Genomic DNA, 20,167 nt, shown 5'->3' on the forward strand with positions numbered 1-20,167 from the left:
AGTCCCTCGTAAAAGCCTGACACATCACTAGACACATTAAGAAAGGCACATTAATGAACAAGTATATGCATATACACTGTCTTTTTAAAATTTATTTAAATAAATAAAATCAATAAACAAATTACAAAAGCATTTAATTTCTGAAACACCTTGTTGTTTTCTCTTCCTGAAAACAAACTGGATAAAGCCACTTGGAGAGACTCCTTACTTTAATAAATGTTAAGACAATGCTCACACTTTTCCAGGAAACAGAACCCTGACTCCTCAGATTGGAGACCGCCTGGAAGACTCGCCTGCATTATGTTTTCTTATGCTCGCCACATTCAACTGAACGCACTCAGGATTAAAGTCCAGTTTTGCATTCAAAAGTTTTGTTCAAGTAGATCATCACCAAAGAGTCCCAAGAAAGCAGGTGTACAAGAGAGGAGATGCAGGTGATGTCTGGCATCCTGCTCTTTTCCCATCTGCCTCTCAAGATATTTTTTTTTTTAATTAGTATGTTATATACAGAAGGCTCTAACTCTACCATTAGGGTCTTTCAGAAAGGCACCTCGGTTCTCTACTATCACCCTGGGTTTCTACTATCTGTTTGGGCATCCAGGCTACAGAACACACACAAACCACCCAACTGCAATGCAATCCCTCTCTGATAACTCAAAGGCATCGTTGTGTTGCAGCCTTGATGTCCACAAGAATCTTACCGAAACATTTACTAGAACCAGAAAGGAACTTTCAAATTGTTAATACTTCCAATTCTGTCTCTCCCCTTCTAGGAAGCCAACTTCACTGCTGTTTTAACATTATACTCTAATATTTTAAGCATCATACTATAAGAGAGGTCTTTTTCAGCATTTTCAAGACTACATATGTCACATGAACAACACCTCTATGAATGCCACACCGTGCAAATCTGTCCAGTTTGGGCTTCTTACGGATAAACCCCTCCTTTTACTGAATTACTCCCTTTGATCTTTCATCAGTTTGAAGCTCCTGCCCTCAAACTGGGAAACCTAATGCAAGCTTCTTTCTCCCTTTTTGTATGACTTGCTGTTAAGCTAAAAAATGTGGAAAAAAAAATAAAAGCAGGAAAGGAAACATACATAGAAATAGAAATAGGTTATCAACTAAAGGTAAGAGAACATCTACTGTAACTGGCAGATGTTAAAAAGCAGCTTCTCTAGATAAGCAGTTTGGGGCTCTGCAATCAGCAACATTCACGTTCTATGGAGACTGCGTGCACGCCCTGGCAGTCCTGTGCTCTGCATTCTCTTCTCATGAAAGCAGCATTTCCATCCTCATCACAGGCTCAGTCTCTCACAGAATCTCAGACTAATTTTTAAATATGACTTTAATAAGGCTTACTTTGCATAGTCTGAACAACGTCTCGGGAAGCCTCTTCTGCACTGCATCATACAAAAACTTTCATCACTAATGATGTTCATTCTTCTATAATAATACTAACAAAGGCTTGAAAACTGCTAACATACATTAACAATGCTAGGAAACATTCTTAAGACTTCCCCACTATTAAAAAAAAAAAAAGTCATTTAAATTACATAATGGAACAGAAACAGCACAAGATGTCATAAAATACCTTTAGGAATAGAGATGCAGTGAAAGTCAACCTGAAGCACAAACTCCTATGCCACGTAATCTCATGCAATCACATAATATTTATTTAATCCAGAAGACACGGACACTAACTCAAAACAGGAAGAACATGTTTTTCTCCTTTGATTTATTATTTTTTTTAATCTTGGATTTTACCCTGGCAAATGAATTAGAAGGTTTCATCAGGTGAACTTAAATTACTGGTGCCCTAAGCAAACACTTTCTGTTTTCATGTCTCCTACAGAACAACACTTGCTTCGTGTATCCCACAAGGAGCTTAACTTGAGTAACACAACCAGTAGAATAGCAGCCAAAAAAAAAAAACAGACCAACCCACCAGCATTTAACTAATAACAGGAGTAAGAAAAGATAGGAGGTGCTTCAATCCATTACATCACTGATTACTTAAGACATATAGCACATTCCCTGTCACTAATGTACTATAAATACAGAACTATTACAATTACTATTGTAATAATCTTTCTTAAGAGTAACAGCACTGTGAAGTGCTTAGATCTAAGTGCTATGTTCTCTGCAAAACCATTGAGAGTAATTCCATGGGCAAGCCTTGTTAATAAAATACATTCAACAGATGAGGCCTTCAAAGTCTACCTAGATCCACAGGAAAAAATATATTTATTTGATTAAATTTTTACTGGAAGCCTTTAAAGAAAACATTTTCAGCTGGTACATACTCCTCCACATGCAGGAACTCAAGAGAACGAGACACAAGCTGCCAACTAGAGACTACAACACAATCATATACAACTCCATAATGGTAGTACACATCTGTAATCCCAGCCCCAGCAGAAGGGGCAAAGTCCCACCTTCAAAAAAGCACTCCATTAACAGACACAATTACACACATTTACAGTGTTTTCCAACACACACAACAAAAACATTCAAAGCCTTTCCCATTTATTCAAAAGGAAGGTAAGATTCTGGCCCAGCTGTCACTACTCCAGTGTCACACCTACACTCTCACTACACGTGCATTGCTTCATGATGCTCCTCGAGTGTTTACAGCCTGTAGCTGCAGAGCCATCTAAGCATACCCATCTAGATACTACAGACTACATTCACTAGGCCAAGCAGTTTCACTCTGCTCCAACACATTTGTTTCTTCCCCAGTAGTCAAAATTTGCCTTCAACCTGGCAGGAACAAAGGGAGCATACTACGAGCCTGTGCAGCTGAGAAACAGCCTCACTTAGGAAATCACTGCACATAAGTCACGAATAGAAAGAAGCAGTAGGTTCTCTTATCCATATATCAGACTTAACTGTGAAACATCTGAAGTTATTTCAGGCAGTCTTTCAACCTACCTTCTCCATGTGAACTTATTTTTAAGCACATCTACAATGCAGATTTTGTTTCTTGTTTAATCATCCAAAACAGCCTTGTAGAACTTTGTTAACACAGGAGTTCCTCAAAATGTGGAGCTACTGCATTGTGATCCTACTGTGAGCAAGATTATCAAATGGCAGGCAACAGCATGTAAGCATCTTTCAACGGTTCCTGCATGTATATGAGGCTGCCCCCAACCTTTGCTGATTAACAGGGTTCATCAGTACTCCCACACCAAGATTACTGTGTAAAATGATCCTCTGCAACACACTGTGCCAGGTTTTTTAAATCCATATAAATCTTTAAAACTTTTTTGTGCTGATTATCAAAGATCAGACAAATACAGGACAGCTGCCCAGATCTTCCCACATAACAGTGATGCCAGCAGAGTAGTGCATCACTGCAGACAGACAGCTCAAAACAAGTGAGCTAAAAACCAAAATACTGTGGGGATATGCTTAATTCTTACCGATAAGCCTATAAAGGAGCAAATGAAACGAGCATCACTTAATTCTGCAGGACGCAAGTGAGGTCTTTCTGCTTCGTTAAATTTTCTTTAGATTCGAGTTGACTACTGCGACCCATCTGTGCAGAGAAGTCTCAGGCAGCAGTCAAATGCAATATATTTTCAGTGATCTGTCAAAGACCTCTCACTTCCTAGCATGCTTATCAGGAAAGAAAATGTGGTTACAGGCAGGTGACAAACAGTAAGATAGCATTTTCCATACTCAAAAATGTAAACAAACAAGTGGGGGTTTTAGTGTCCAGACTTCTGATTAAAATAGACTTATTTGCTAAACGCTGCGCAAATAACAGAGATATACCTACATCTCCATAGCTATTTCTAGTCACCACCCACACAAAACACAAAACCTACCATTTTTGTCCTTCCTCACTGTACCTTCTTAATGCAGCAGAGCACATCGATGACCAAACAACCACACCAAGCCAGAACTTGAGTATGAGCAACGCAGTGGCATAATTTGTATGTAAACAACCCCCAGGATCTGAATTAAGCCTGAAATACAGGAAAAAAAAATGTCCACGTACTGAGTATCATTTCCATTGTCAAGGCCAAGTTGCTAACCCTCATTTCTGCAGGTACACAGTTATTACTTGCACACCTGAGCAACAGCTGGGAACAGTCTGATCTTGTTTCAGTTTTGGAGGAACATTACCCTGCCTGCTGCTTTTAAGAGAAGGCAAATCAGCTATGCCCCAAGGAGATTAACTCAAATGCAGTCTTAGGTTTGATCCTTAACAAAGTAACAGACTCATTTATTTCTTCCACATTTGATGCCCTTTTAAAATAAAAGGGAAACCAGCTTTAGTTTTCAACCTTAGGTGTGACATGGAAGCAAACCAAGACAGCCAGCACTTCAAAAGGTCACCAGTTTGTCCAAGCCATAATGCCCACTTCTTTCAAGACACTGTGGTTACCCTGAACTGCAAACAGATCTTCTTCATACCTTTCTATAAAGCTTTTTCAGATCCTGCTCCGTTAAAACTTACTTTTGCATACTACAAATAAACAGAATGACCTAAGACATGGGAAACTGATACTGTCTTATTCACTACCACACTTCTATTTGACCACAGTCAAATCTGGCTCCCACCAAGCCGTCGTAATTTATCCTATCAAAGAAGCCTTACTACACCACTCTTGAGTTTAAACAGTATACAATTTTCACTGAGAGTGCCAGAACCTGTTGAAGTAGATAAACTGAAGTAGGTAAAGTATCTTGGAAAGTATCTAAAACTTTAAGTTAAAACCAGAACACTACATTACTGAATACTGAATTTTTCATTCTAAAAAAAAAAAAAAATCATGTCTTAAAAACACCCATAAGTAGTTGTTACACATGCTTACAAGTGTCTAATAATAATATGTATTAGCAACATGTCTTGCAAATCAGTGCAAATAATGGTCTTGGAAGGGAAAAAAAAAACCCACACCCACACAAACTAATTTTGACCTGCCCAATGAAAAACTTGATCAAAAGATTCCTCAAATGACAAAGCTTGGCCAAGTGGATTGTAACTAGCTTCCATCATCTCACAGAGACACTATGCCTTCATTATCAAAATGTCTGTATAGCTTTTTAGAAAGTCATTATGTATGAGCTTAAATCCAAACAATTAAGGAAATAGTTCTCACAGAATGGGTGAAGAACAGATGAGCGTGGCAGAAGGAACACAGTGAGCTTTGTCAGCTGAGAGGGGAATGCTCTGGGGATTATTGTGCTAGATAAGATCTACATTCACTTCTTATTTCATATATTTCCCTAAGTGGCCACAGAAAATTTTACTAAGCCTGAGTCATTGCATCTTCCTATCTCACAGGGGACACATGGACAGACATATTTGGAGTACTCAACTGCTATAATAAAAGGCATCATATAAACAAACAACAACAACAAAATAATCAGAACTCTGCATGTGGCTATTATTTGACTGATGATTTCTTCCTCTACCCCCTCAAATTTTTTTTTTCTGATTTTTTTTGTTTTCCAAAAAAACATTTGGTAACACCAAATTAAAAACACCCAACCAGATTTGTCACATCTGCAAGTCTTCCTTACTCTCACCACGAGAGAACTAAAATACCATCTCCAGTTTAGCTCTGCACTAAGTTAAGTGTACTGTTAAAATAATTTTCTTAAACATGAAGAAAGAAGTTTGACAAGAACAGAATTTTGTTATAAGCTGGTATTAAAGTTGTGGTGCTATTAAAACATGTATTTCTAGAAATATAACTAATGATCAAAGTTCAGCAGAATTTTATCTGATTTTATATATAAGATTCTATTATTATATCACTGATTCTCAGTCTCAATCGACAGCACAGATACACTTAAATAGCTTTCAAAAATCCACTGATTGCTGAAAGTTATGCATCTAAATTTTTAACAGATACTGCTATTTTAATAAGAATCTATGCAAATCAGTCAGCTTCCATTTTATGTCAAAGAGTAAAACAACAATTTTGGTTTCACATATGGGGCCAGTCCTCTACGCACTAGCTTGAGGTCCAGCCGCCTCCACGGTGCTAACACAGCCATTCATGCAGCAAGCCAGATCAGGGAACTGATATGGACGAGAAACAATTCTGCAAAGCAGAAGAGCCATTTCTGAACTGACAGATCCATTCACTGTATCGTTACACAAACATCTGTACCAGCAAAACGGACACAGCAGGAACTGCTTAAGTGGCGTGGCTACTGAAGTGCACTTGAAATCAGAAGTTCATATTTAAAAGGCTCTTCATCTTTACACAACAGTCAAACAACCTTTTCCACCATCAAAATGAAAAGCAATACTGAACGCTCAGCTCCTCATTTATTTTCTCCAAGCTGCAGATCAGCTGATTGCACATCCTAACCCCATTCATGAGTCCTCTGAAAAATCTGGCAACTCATTATATGCCTCTTACTGCAAATTCACTGGTGTCCATATCTCCAAAGCCTCCAAACAGTCAAACATCATGTCCCCCTTGGCGATACAGCAAAATCCGAGCAACCATTTCAAGGACAGCTTCTGATCTGCTCTTCACCTCCTCAGACATGTGAGACTGGAGGTTCAGCAAAGGCATCACAACTCTCACCAAACCTTCACCTTTCAGTTACAAAACTGAAGACAGTGAAAAGGAGAAGTCAATTATTAATTGCAAGTGGAAAGCAGTAAAGTGCAAGCACGGTTGCCAGGTTCTATTTGTCCAAGCTCCCACTTTCATTGAAGAAATTGATGCAGTACCAAAAATACTCAGGACTATACAGCAGTAAAAAAACCCAAAAAACAAACCACACATCAAAACCAAATGAACACATTATTTTGAATCAACTTTGATAATTTGTTCACACTAAATATTAGCCCCTGCCTTTAAAATCTCAGCTGCATTATCTCATCAAATTACAAGTTGCTAAGATGAATACTTAGGTCGTATTTAATACCACCTGTAACACGTCTTTCTTTTCTATTCAATGTTGTCTATACAATTAAGTCTTTTTTTTCTGTTTTACAATGCCTGGTGCAATGAGCCTGTAACTAAGATTCTTGGGAACTCCAAGGCAAATGAAGTAAATTAACACAAAATCTGAGTTACGTGCAAGTATTATTACGATACAGGTTATGCACTGTATACAAGAATTAAATCCATTGATTAAGATAAAACCATTGTTGAGGATAATACCACCTAGTTACATTATATGCAGTAACATTAAAATGAAGTAGAAATATAACCTTGATCTACTTAAACTAACAAATTAAAGAATTACCATCCAATTGAAGAAAAGATGGACTTAAATTTGTCCTCCAAACTTCTTACAGATAATTTTTGTTCCTTTAAGATAACACAAGAAATTTAGCTATGGACTATACCACCTTCAAGTTTCACTAGCCAAGGTTATCATTATTCCTATCAATTGAATACTTCATCCCCCTAAAGTGACACAAATTTAAGAGCAATTTGAGTGTGGAAGGTGTGCAAATACTCCCGCTATGGAAGACGTGAGAAAAAAAAAATACAGTCAAGGCCCTATGTTTACTGGCAAAATGTTAGGGGACAATAAGATTTTTCTCTAACGTAACAAATAAGTGGTTGCACTGCCCTCAAATAAAAAATTTCCAAGCATTTTTAAGATTTTCACACTAAAAAAACCCACCAACTTTTCCTTCCCTGACATGTGTCCTTGTCTCCTACAACCTATATGCTCTAAATATCACTTTGCTCATTCCTCTACTCTCTAGATTCCACAGCATCTGCCTCATGCTGAAGCCAAAAGTTGAAGCAGACCCATTCCTACAATTTAAGGGTTGACTCCTAAGAGACACTAACAGGGAGAGGCTAAGACTACAGCCACAGTTACAGAGAGACAGGAGAAAGTTCAGACTAATGCAAAATAACTTCATACATTTAAGTAATTCAACAAAAAGACTGCTTCAGTGGCAGCACTATTTTAAGGAGTTCCTTCCCCTTCCTACCTTCACATCCCCAAGACTCTCACTCCCACTCCAGCACTGCAGGTTTTCTTTGGATTTTTCAGATTGGACCAGTTTCTTGAACCACCTCATTATGGCTCCCCACTGTAGTTATACTGGCATAACTAACAGACAGATGACAGAGGGGAGGTACCATACTCCAGTGTTGGAGCAAACAGTTAAGAACCCCTTAAGTTCGTATATTTTTTAAATTCCTGTGTCACTAGGTCTTGGCCTAAAGCACTTAAGCTGGTTGATTTTCACCAGCTCCCCAATGGAGTCAATGGAAGCCTTCCACAAAGTCTCTTTCCATGTCTGCTTTATGCATATAAGGTGATTAAACTAAATACACCTCAGTTAAATGTCTGAAATCACATGGTATAAACTCAGGCCACCATAACAACAAACAAGATACTGTACCCAGACACTTAACTTCTAAATTCTGCTGCCCCAGCCAAAGGCACTGTAAATGACAACAGTAGTCAGACCACACCACAGCCACAAAATTAACTCTAATGAGCATAAGCAGTTTACAGAAATGAACAAGCTACACCTGCAAATCTTCTCATAACCGGGATCTAAAGCTTTCTCCTCCTCCGAGAGATTTCAGTATCACCACAGTGACACTGTCAGGCAGTGTTTGAGGCTGTTGATGGAGACACACTTGGAAAGTTGATGGATGAAGCTTCCACTGCATGTATCCCATCTTGTATCCTAGAGCATATATCCTGAAGAAAGTCAACAGCCGAAAGCAAAGGGGAGGGATGAATTCAGCACCAGAGAAGAAAGAACACCACTAATAACACAGATTGTTAGCGGGAGAGGGCACGTTTAGACTAGATACAAGGAAGAAGTTCTTCACCCTGAGGGTGGTGAGACCCTGGCACAGGTTGCCTAGGGAAGCTGTTGATGCCCCATCTCTGGAAGTGTTCAAGGCCAAGTTGGATGGAGCCTTGAGCAACCTAGTCTAGTGGGAGGTGTCCCTGCCATGGCAGGGGGGTTGGAACTAGATGACCTTTGAGGTCGCTTCCAACCCAAACCGTTCTATGACATGATATGATTCTATGATTAGTGGAGGATAACAAAGACACTGCACTCCGAGCATAATTTTTGGAAATGCTGAGTTGAGATTTCAAAGACAGAGGGAGTTTTAGACAGTCCACTACTGAGAACCAACCCCATCATTCTGTTAAACTTGAGTTCCTGCAGTCATTCATCCTGTGCACCAGGGAGAAAAAAATAAAGCCAGAAAACTCCAGTTTCTTTCTCCATTCTCCCTCCCCTTAAGAGGAGGCTAAATAAAAAGGGACAATTAACGTAAACTGTACACGATGGATTATATACAACTACTCCACAATACTAATGTGTTCCTAGAGTTCTTCTACAAGAACATGAAGAGGAGATGCTGTTTCCTCCCCTGCTCTAAAACACACAACCATTCAATGAAAAACTGAAAAGTTTGCTACCTTGTTTCAGTTAGATGATAACAAAGATAAGTCATTGACTTTACTTTGAGAATTGCTCCTGATTTAATTCTGTATATCTCATTAACCAACTGGGTAAAAGGATCTTTCTCCTTAGCTTATTTCAGAAGGGCAACATGGAGCTAACTGGGACAAACTTCATGTGTAAAACACAGCCTAACAAAGTCTTTATAAACACTACAGTTCTGTGCTAAGCAAGCACGTTTATTTCTTAATTCCTCTTCCTGACACTGTTTCTTGTTGAGCTAATAGATGTGCTTTCCCCGGTGAGCTTGATCCAGATTCGCTCTAGTCACCTTTTTTCCATCAACTTTGACAGACTTTTGATTAGGCTGCAGAGTATACATACAGTTAACCTCTTTGCCTCCCCTTTCCACTTCCAGCAGCTCTATTATATATACACACACCCCTTTGGTTTTCCACCTCACTATTCAAACATACAGCTAACTATATTTCTGCACAGCAAAAAGACAAGGAAACAAACAAAATGAGCACATGACAAGTCAAATTTCTATATCCTAATAGCAGGATACTGCCATCATTAAAAAACCCCAGGTACTCAACTGAGCAATTCTCAAGAAAAGAAACAGTTTTGTCTCTGATAACTGGAATACAAGAAGATACCAATGTAGAAAAGTACTCCAGAGCAAAAGGAAAAGAGACCAGAAGGCAAGAATCACCTCCCTGCTCCCCAAACTGCAATAAACATGATGCTGACTGAAGTAAGAAGCGCAGAGATCCAGAATACCACGCTGCAGTAGACCTCCCTGGGTCACCACCAAAGCCAATCCCCTACCACAGCTGCAAGCATACACTTCTGTGCCAACAAGGTTCTCTTTATGCACTCTCACAGTAAACAGGAGATTCAGAAAGGCAAAGGAGGGATGTTTCTCCATTACAATACAGGGATCTGGTGGGAAGGGGGATAAGACAGCACAGTTCAGGTTTTTTCATGCAAAATAAATAGCGTCACTTTGGAGCAATTCTCAATTATGCTCCTGCTACTTCAGCTCTCCAGCAGTACAGACGAGAATCTGCCACTCACTCATCAATGCCCTGCGATACAAAGACAATCTGCTACCACCTTCTGTAACAATTTTGCCCAACTCATTTAATTCACTGCCTAAGTGTCTATTGTACTTTTCAAGACCTATTTAAAAGCACATTTTTACAGAGCAATATGCACAAGATATGGTCAAGATCAAGAACATCAGAAAAATCTCATGAGCACAACATTTCATGCAAATATGGTAGAGAAGGGGGAGAAAGGAAACCTCCCCACTTCCACATGCATGAAGTGAGATAGGGAAAACTTATAGTGGCAAACCAAAATGTACACCATATGACAGAACTCTGTTGACTTCACTCTTATTTTTTTCCCTTGAATGCAAGATGAGAAACAAAGGGAAAAGACATGATAATACAGAAACATAGAATTGTTTAGGTTGGAAAAGACCATTAAGATCATCGAGTCCGACCATTAAACCAGCACTGCCAAGTCCACCACTAAACCATGTCCCTAAGCACCACATCTACACATCTTTTAAACACCTCCAGGGATGGTGACTCAATCACTTCCCTGGGCAGCCCCAATGCTTAACAACCCTTTCAGCAAAGAAATTCTTCCTAATGTCCAAACTAAACCTCCCCTGGCGCAACCTGAGGCCACTTCCTCTTGCCCTATTGTTACCTGAGAGACTGACACCCACTTCAGTACAGCCTCCTTCCCAGTAGTTTTAAAGAACGGTAAGGTCTTCCCTGAACATCTTTTTCTCCAAACTAAACAACCCCAGTTCCCTCAGCCACTCCTCATAAGACCTATTCTCCAGACCCTTCACCAGCTTCACTCCCCTTCTCTGGACACGCTCCAGCACCTCAGTGTCCTTCCTGTAGTGAGGGGCCCAAAACTGCACACAGCATTTGAGGTGCGGCCTCACCAGTGCCGAGTACAGGGGCACGATCACTTCCCTACTCCTGCTGGCCACACTATTGCTGATACAGGCCAGGGTGCTGTTGGCCTTCTTGGCCACCTGGGCACACTGCTGGCTCATGTTCAGCTGGCTGTCAGCCAGCACCCCCAGGTCCTTTTCCACTGGGCAGCTTTCCAGCCACTCACCCCCAAGCCTGTAGCGCTGCATGGGGTTGTTGTGACCCAAATGCAGGACCCGGCACTTGGCCTTGTGGAACCTCATGCAATTGGCCTCAGCCCATCGATCCAGCCTGTTCAGATCCCTCTGCAGAGCCTTCCTACCCTCGAGCAGATCAACACTCCTGCCCAACTTGGTGTCATCTGCAAAGTCACCAAGGGTGCACTCGATCCCCTTGTCCAGATCATGGATCAAGATGTTAAACAGAACTGGCCCCAACACTGAGCCCTGGGGAACACCGCTTGTGGCCAGCTGATTGAACTCCATTCACCACCACTCTCTGTGCTCAGCCATCCAGCCAGTTTTTTACCCAGTGAAGAGTACACCCGTCCAAGCCATAAGCAGCCAGTTTCTCCAGGAGAATGCTGTGGGAAACAGTGTCAAAGGCTTTAGTAAAACCTGGGTAAACGACATCCACAGCCTTTCCCTCATGCACTAAGCGGGTCACCTTGTCATAGAAGGAGATTGGGTTAGTCAAGCAGGACCTGCCTTTCATAAACCCATGCTGACTGGGCCTGATCACCTGCTTGTCTCGTATGTGCCACATGACGGCTCTCAAGATGATCTGCTCCATAACCTTCCCCGGCACTGACAGTCTGCAGTTCCCCGAATCCTCCTTCCAGCCATTCTTGTAGACAAGCATCATATTTGCAAACCTCCAGTCAACTGGGACCTCCCCAGTTAGCCAGGACTGCTGGTAAACGATGGAAAGTGGCTTGGGGAGCACTTCTGCCAGCTCCCTCAGCACCCTTGGGTGGATCCCATCTGGCCTCGCAGACCTGTGAACGTCTAAGTGGTGCAGCAGGTCACTAACCATTTCCCCCTTGGATTATGGGGGCTTCATTCTGCTCCCTGTCCCTGCCCTCCAAGCTCAGGGGGCTGAGTGCCTGTAGAACAACGGGTCTTACTATTAAAGACTGAGGCAAAGACGGCATTAAGTTCCTCAGCCTTTTTGTCACTATGTTTCCCCCTGCATCCAATAAAGGATGGAGACTCTCCTTAGCCCTCCTTTTGCTGCTGATGCATTTATAGAAACATTTTTTTATTGTCTTTAACAGCAGTAGCCAAGAACTAAGTTCCAGTTGGGCTTTGGGCCTTCTAATTTTCTCCCTGCATAACCTCATGACATCCTTGTAGTCCTCCTGAGTTTCCTGCCCAACCTTCCAAAGGTCATAAACTCTCCTTTTTTCCCCCGAGTTCCAGCCAAAGCTCTCTGCTCAGCCAGGCCGGTGTTCCTTCCCTGTCAGATGGTCTTTTGGCAGGTGGGGACGGCCTGCTCCTATGCCTTTATGATTTCCTTCTTGAGGGATGTCCAGCCTTCCTGGACTCCTGCCCTTCAGGACTGCCTCCCAAGGGACTCTGTCCGCCACGCTCCTAAACAGGCCAAAGTCTGCCCTCTGAAAGTCCAAGGTGGCAGTTCCGCTGACCCCCCTCCCTCCTTCTCCAAAAATCAAAAACCCTATCATTTCATGATCGCCGTGCCCAAGATGGCCTCCAACCACCACATCACCCACGAGTTGTTCTCTGTTCACAACCTGGTTCAGTGGGGCGCCTTCCCTAGTTGGCTCACTCACCAGCTGTGTCAGGAAGTTTTCTTCCACACACACTCCAGGAACCTCCTGGACTGTTTCCTCTCTGCTGTATTGCATTTCCAACAGACAATATAATGCTGATCATGCAGCATTCACTACATTTATCAGATAACCATTTCTGTCAATTAAAGAGAAAAGAAAATCACACAAAATCACACACAGCATTCCCACTATTCCAGATCTTCTACTCATAAGAAACACTGTTGGACAAATCAAATCTCATGGAAATTCAAGTGTATCCAGGCATTTGACCAAAAGAAACAGTAAATTGCAGATACTGAATTGGAAGCTGATTAACAACATTTCATTATGGTGTACAATGGTTTATTCCTTTAAGTTGTGGCAGGTGTGACAGCACATATTTTTCTTTAAGCTAGTAAGTTTTAGGTATGTTTTTAATAGTCATTAGCAACGTTTTATACAGACACAAGCCATCTACAGTCAGCTCTGCTAATACCAAGTCTCTAGCTCAGTTAAAAGCTATTACCAAGACAGAGCTTGCAGCACGTATTTTTTTTTTTACAGGAAAAGTGATATGAACAATATTTCAAATAAACCGTGTTAAAGCTTGCAGCATAGTAGCTCCCTATACAATTTCTAGCTAAGTACTGAGCTCTTACCAGAACTCATCGGAGGGTTCTGTTTATGACTTGCAATTTACTCGCAATTAGATGACTGAGTTCATACTAGTGAAATACTCCAAAATAAATCATCATATTCCAGCACAGAATACACAATGATTCCATACGCATTTATTGGTATGAACACAGACATGCTGTGTGCTTACAACGAAGAGGAAAAAGTCATTTTCCTAGCTTTTTTGTATTTGTTGCATCACAACACAGGCAAGAAATAATGGGCTTCCCAAATGGAGAACAGATCAAATCTCAAAGGGACTCGAGCCAGGGCTCTCAGACAGAGAACCTGGTAATACTTTTTCCACTCTTCCAGTATTATCACTGATAACAAACACTGTGGTAAACAGAAGAAACACAAAGAGCACCGGGAAAAGCACACGCATATTCACTGCCACCAGGTCGATGTTTATGTTTTCTTCTACCACTTCTTAATTCTGTTCTTGAGGAATCACTAGACAAGAGGCAGGAAAAAAACAAAGACTTTTACTGCAACACGAATGCTTTGTTTTCCAGGTCAAAACTGGAAGTTCGACTGCTTGTGCTGTTGTTCACAAATGCAGCACAAACAAGTTCAAGAGGTGGTAAAATTTAATTTTAGCCTTTTTTTTTTTTTTCCCCAAAGGCAAATAGGCAGCATATCACAGGCTCTAGAACATCCTGAACTGATCTTATGCTCCAACAGTGCTAAACAGAATCTGCTTTTGATTACACATCAGCCTCAACCTTTGAGTCTTTGGGGTCTGGCTTCCCCCCCTTTTTTACAAGGAAAGGAAACCCATGTACAGGCACAGCAAAGAAAATCATATGCTTTTCCAAGTGTCCCAAAACAAGGTAATACACAACTTAGTGGCAAACAGTAGCAGAAAGACTCAGCTGAAGAAATCCAGGAGTAGTGTAACTAGACACTAGTGTGACACAGATGCACCAGCAGTGCTGTATATGGCTGTAAGACAGAATCTTCCATTTCCCAGTCACTGAAGGCTAGTCAAGAAGTCTAAGGGAGGGGGACCCAGCTCAGAAGAATAACAGTACCAATTTGGTATTTTTTTTTTAATAAGAAAGGTTTGACAGAAACAGAATCGCACATTAGGATCCCATTATCAGAATACAGTAGCCTCTCCTGCATGATTTTAGAGAAGTATAAACCTCTGTTTCATTGTGTCTCTGTCTTCTATCAGTAGTACTAAACAGTTTTCTAAAAAAAAAAAAAAAAAAAAAAAAATAAATAAAAAAAAGAAATTCTACATAGCATATCAACGCCATTCCAGGTGGTTAAAGATACTGAAGTCAACCTTTAGTTTTTACTTTGTAAGTCCAAAAGCTAAATTGGAAATTAAAAAAAAAAAAAAATTGAGAGAGATCTCACCAAAATCAGTCAAGAAAAAACACCTTTTGCTATGGGACCGCAGTTTAATTTCTTGAATGGGAAGAGTCAGTTGGTCTCAGTCCAGTCTCTACCAACAAATCAGCTGTTAGTTGGCTCTTCAGAAACTGTCGTACATAATCTTTCCTGTCTCAGAGGCCAATTGCAGGATTAAGTAACACAAATTCTCACACAGCCAGTTAAGGTATGCACTGAAGCCTGAGAAGCGAACATTGCCAAAAAACCTTCTAAATCTTTGAAAGTTATAAGAACTCAGGTTCCAAAAACAGTAGTCTAATACCTTTTGTAACTATAAAATATAACTGAACAGGGTCTGGAAAAATAAATGTATATTTTAATTAAAAAGCTACTCCACCCAAATGGAGATCTGACATAACCTGTGTCAAAAGGCAAGATACACATAAGCCAACTATAAACTCTTAAATATACCCTTATCTCAAATTATAGAGAAGCCAAGCAAGCAGCATGAAATTATTCAAGTTTATTACAGATTATGCCCTCATTCCAGATAGCAACCTGCCAAGCTAGTAGAATAGCAACAGGAATTGTGCAGTGCAATTCCTATGAAGGGACCCTTCTAAGAGCAGCATTGTTGCCATTTTGCTGTGCTTCCTGGGTGGTTTAGTTAAACATGACCTAAAAAGGAAGGGAGAAAGGGGCTATGCAATGATTTTCTTTTCAACATTGTACCAAGTTCCCAAAGGTCATCTTTGCACACATTTCCACACTGGGAAGGGAGGGATGACCCAAAACCTACACATTTCACTCTTCTTCCTACAGACTTTATACATGTAGCAATCACAGACAGAACCATATTAAGAACATTTTTACTTATACTGCTTAAGTCTTCAATTTAATCAGAGTATCCTTTAAAATGTAATAAAGGAGAGGTTAGTATCTCCCCGGTTGAAAGTTAAGGAAACTTCTGACAACAAAACGAGGTCTCCTGTACAACTAATACACAAACAAGTTCTGTTTCATTTGAATAACCTTCAGATCTTATTTGTGCATTATAGAAACAGGTTTGTTCCTTTAACAAAAATTCACCTCAAGCCTTCTTTATGAACCACTAGTAACCAAGAAAAGAACTTCCCCCCAAAATTCCTGACCTGTTAAAGACACTCACAACCAAGCTGCTCCTAATGCTTTCATACAGGGAACCAAACTTAACCTGCCCCAGGCTGCAAAGGTGTATTAAAGTCTGCATTTCGCCAAAAATGCAGGTTCCATCAATCCCAAAGTCTTGGAATCTGATTTAGAGATCAAAGCCCAAATTGTGTCAAAATACATACCATTCCACTAGAAAGGACACTAACAAATTTAAAGCTAAGGACTCTGAAGAAACTTGCAAGAAGGTCCAAAAACCTTCCCTAGACATTTAAGTCTATTGATACAAAGCCCAAAAGCTATCAGCTTGTCTGAGGTCATTCCCAAAACTATAAGCAATAAAAATGTACAGTAGCAATTTGTATTTTTTATATAAAAGGTGTCATACTCCAGAACGCACAGTAGTTGGCTTGCTAATTTAACCAGAAAACACATAAAAACACACTTCATGTACAATTTACAGAAATTAGGAAATGCTATTCTCCTCTCCCCATAACATTAACAAACTTTAATACATAGATGACTAAACTAATAAATATATCTTTTTTAATAGTAATTCTGCAGCACGCTAATGCAGCTGCCTTTTTATATGCCAAGAGAACCTAATGCAGAGACAACAAATGAAAAAAATACCGCTTCAAACAACTCAAAGTGAACTAATATGGAACACTAATTAAAGATGTAGATTTAAGGAAAAAAAAAAACTAAGCACTTCAGCCGAATGAAAACTCACAAGTAGCAACAGTAACAAGTATTTACCGCATACACATAACCAAGTAGACTTAGTTATGCTACGCAATACCCATCCAGAAACCTCAGAAACCAAAGTTATCTCACAAAAAAGAGGTCTAGAAAATAGGTGAAAAAAATGCAGCTGTTCTTGAACTGTGTTCAGCAAATATCCTACAAACCTAACCCAGAGGTTGCTGCATCTCCATCATCCAGTCACTTCATTGTTCTACAAAGACCGGGTAAAGGTGAGCCAACCGCTACGTGCACACCTATTGATCAGGAAGCGTGCTAACAATCAAACACTCTGAAGAATTACCCATGGATGAATCAACAGAAGGCAACAAGTGACACAGACATGAGTAGCTTTCAAAACGCTAACCTAACACACAGGAAGCTCCGAAACCGACCCTCAACCCCCTCACAGGTATCTCTCTTTTATTTTTTTCTTTTGTTTTCAAAGGAGGATTAAAAAAAAAATCAAAACTGGAATGGTACGGGAAATAATGCTGCAATTTAACTGCCTGCCCTTTTAATGAAGGGGGGGAGGGGGGCAGGGGAATGTTACGGATAAGACAGTATACACAAGAAATAAAGCATTTTGAGGGTGCCAAATCTACCTGCTCATTCATTCACATACAAATATGCTCCCATTTTCAACTTAATAACCGAGTCCTGGTATCACTAGACAGCTCTCATACATAGATTAAAACACTCAGGTTACATAACTTTCTCTTATTCCTTCCTAGAAGGTAAGGAAAAATAACTTCCAACTGCAGTCCTAAACACAACTCCCAGCAAAGCAGCATTAAGGGAAGACAACATGATCCTCACAGCAGCCCACACACACTATATTCCGATTATCTCTGCAAATGAACAATGCTGGGTTAACCCCTCGAGAAATAAAGCAGCACTACGACCCTCAAGCATTCACAACACTGTCTGTCCCTCTACTGCAATGTGTGCACGGGGCGCATCCATCTTCTCCGACATTTTTAATCATTTACCTCTTCAACGGACACATCAATCCCCACATCCCCATAAAAACTTCACAATTCTCGCAAAAGACCATTCTTTTGGGACAGGAAAACAGGTGTGCACCTCACCATGGAGCACGAGGGCCTCTTCAAACACACATAAACACAAACACTTTTTTTTAAGAAAAAACGGGGAGGGGTTAAACGTGCTGAGAGAACTTCCCAAGAGCCCTTTCACAGGTCCTGCTCGTACCCAACGCTCGCCCTCCAACTCACCGATGAGACCCCCACATCCCCTCCTCACGGAACCTCCGGCACTACCGAGGGGACCTCGGCCTCCCCAGCGGGGGCTGCAGGCCCCGCCGGGAGCCCTCCCTCCCCAGGCCTCCCCCACACCCCGACAACCCCCGGCCCGGCCGCGGGCGCCCCTTACCTGCGACCCTCCCTCCCCACCCTCCCCCCGCCGCCTTCCCCGGCGCCCCCCGCCGCCGCGGGAGGCGCGGGCGGGGCGGGGGCGGCTCAGCAGCGCGGGGGGCGGGGGGCCGCTGCGGGCCAGCGGCCGGGCCGGGGGGGCGGCGGGGGCCCGGGGGCGCCTGGCTTCATTCTCCCTCACATACACACACACACACACACACACACACAGGAAATAACACGGGGTCAGCTGACCCCTGCCAACCAATGGCGGCGGGCGCTGGGGAGCAGCGCGCGCCAGCGGGAACGGCGCGAGGCGGCGGGTCCCGGCCGGGCGAGGGAGCGGAGAAGGGAGGGGGAGCGGCGCGTGCGCGCGCGCGGGGGGCGGCTCCGTGGCGCCCGCACCCCCCCCCCCCACCACCCCCCCCCCCCCGCACCCGCTTAAAGGGGCCGCGCGCCGCCTGCCCGCCGCGGCGACGGGGGAAGGCGGTGGAGGGTCCGTCCCGTGGGCTGGGAGCGGGCAGTACCGCACGTGGGCGAGGCACGCCCGGCGCGCGTGTCACACACACCCCAACCCCCACCCCGCGGCGGGCACCAAGACCCCCGCCCGGCGGCTCCTCAGGGCGCGGGCGGCGCGGCCACCGCCGGGTGAGGGAGGCAGGGCACGGCGGGGCGCCGGGCCCCCTTCGGCCTTTCCGGGGCAGTTTCCATTTCAATCTTCGCATAAATCAATTACACGCCCCCGCCCCCCCCCCCCCCCCCCCCAAGTTATTTTAACAACGGGATTTATTCCGTTCTGGCCACTTCTCCCTGCCCGGCCTCCTCCAGGCAGGCGGCTGCGGCTGGGCCAGGCCGGGCCTGGCGGGCTGCCGGTAGCGCCGGGAAGCCCCTTCACCGGCCCACCGCCCTGGAGCACATCCCGAGCCGGCGGTCGGGCCGCACGGCGGGGCTGGGCGGGCCCCGAACCGGAGGTGCTTTAGCGGAGGCGCGGGGAGCTCGGGAAACAACATGGAGGCTGCGGGCAGCTCGGGGTGCGGTGCCGGGCGCGGGGCCCTCCTCCCGCCGCAGCACGGCCGGCGGAGCCCCACGGGGTCAGCGAGTCCAGCGCCGCTTGGGCCATTAGAAACGGCACTCCCAGCCCTCCTGAGCCCCTTCATCAGCCTTAATTTGGGAGTTCAGCGAGTCTAATTGTACTTCTACACTGGAGAAACGATTAACCTTCTTTTTAATGAATATTCACCAGGTTTGGGGTTTAATTTTTGAGAGCGAGTGGCCAAGGAGACTGGTGGAGGGGGCAGCTTGAGAGCAAGGATGCAGCGCCTGTCAAATAATCATCTCCTTCGTTTAAGCCTGCATGCCAGCAAAGGAAGCTCTATATGACACTACAGTTTCCTCCATCTGCCACTCAGAGCATTCCACGTGAAAACGCAAGAGGCTGGCAGCCTGAGAGGCTCGAACTGCTGGGCAGAGAAAGCTCGAGCATCATTTAAAACTTGCTGTGCCAGGAACTTTACCAAGCAGATATGACAGTTTCAGTAACTGCCCTGTTTCCCAAGCTTTGTTCCCCAGATCCTCAGCGAGCCTCACTCTGAGAGAAGGCCCCTGCTTAGAGCTCATCCCAAAAAGCAATGAACTGCTTAGAAGGGCTGTGTTGTAAGCGCAGCCAGCTGACAACTTCACTGATGGCTCCCCCACAGGTGACTTGCTCTTTATGAAAAATAAATACAAACCATCACATCTTGTACCGTGCGTTATCTGTCAAAAA

This window comes from Leptosomus discolor, chromosome 1 (genome assembly GCF_034619465.1).
Source record: "Leptosomus discolor isolate bLepDis1 chromosome 1, bLepDis1.hap2, whole genome shotgun sequence".
In the NCBI taxonomy this organism is placed as follows: domain Eukaryota; kingdom Metazoa; phylum Chordata; class Aves; order Leptosomiformes; family Leptosomidae; genus Leptosomus; species Leptosomus discolor.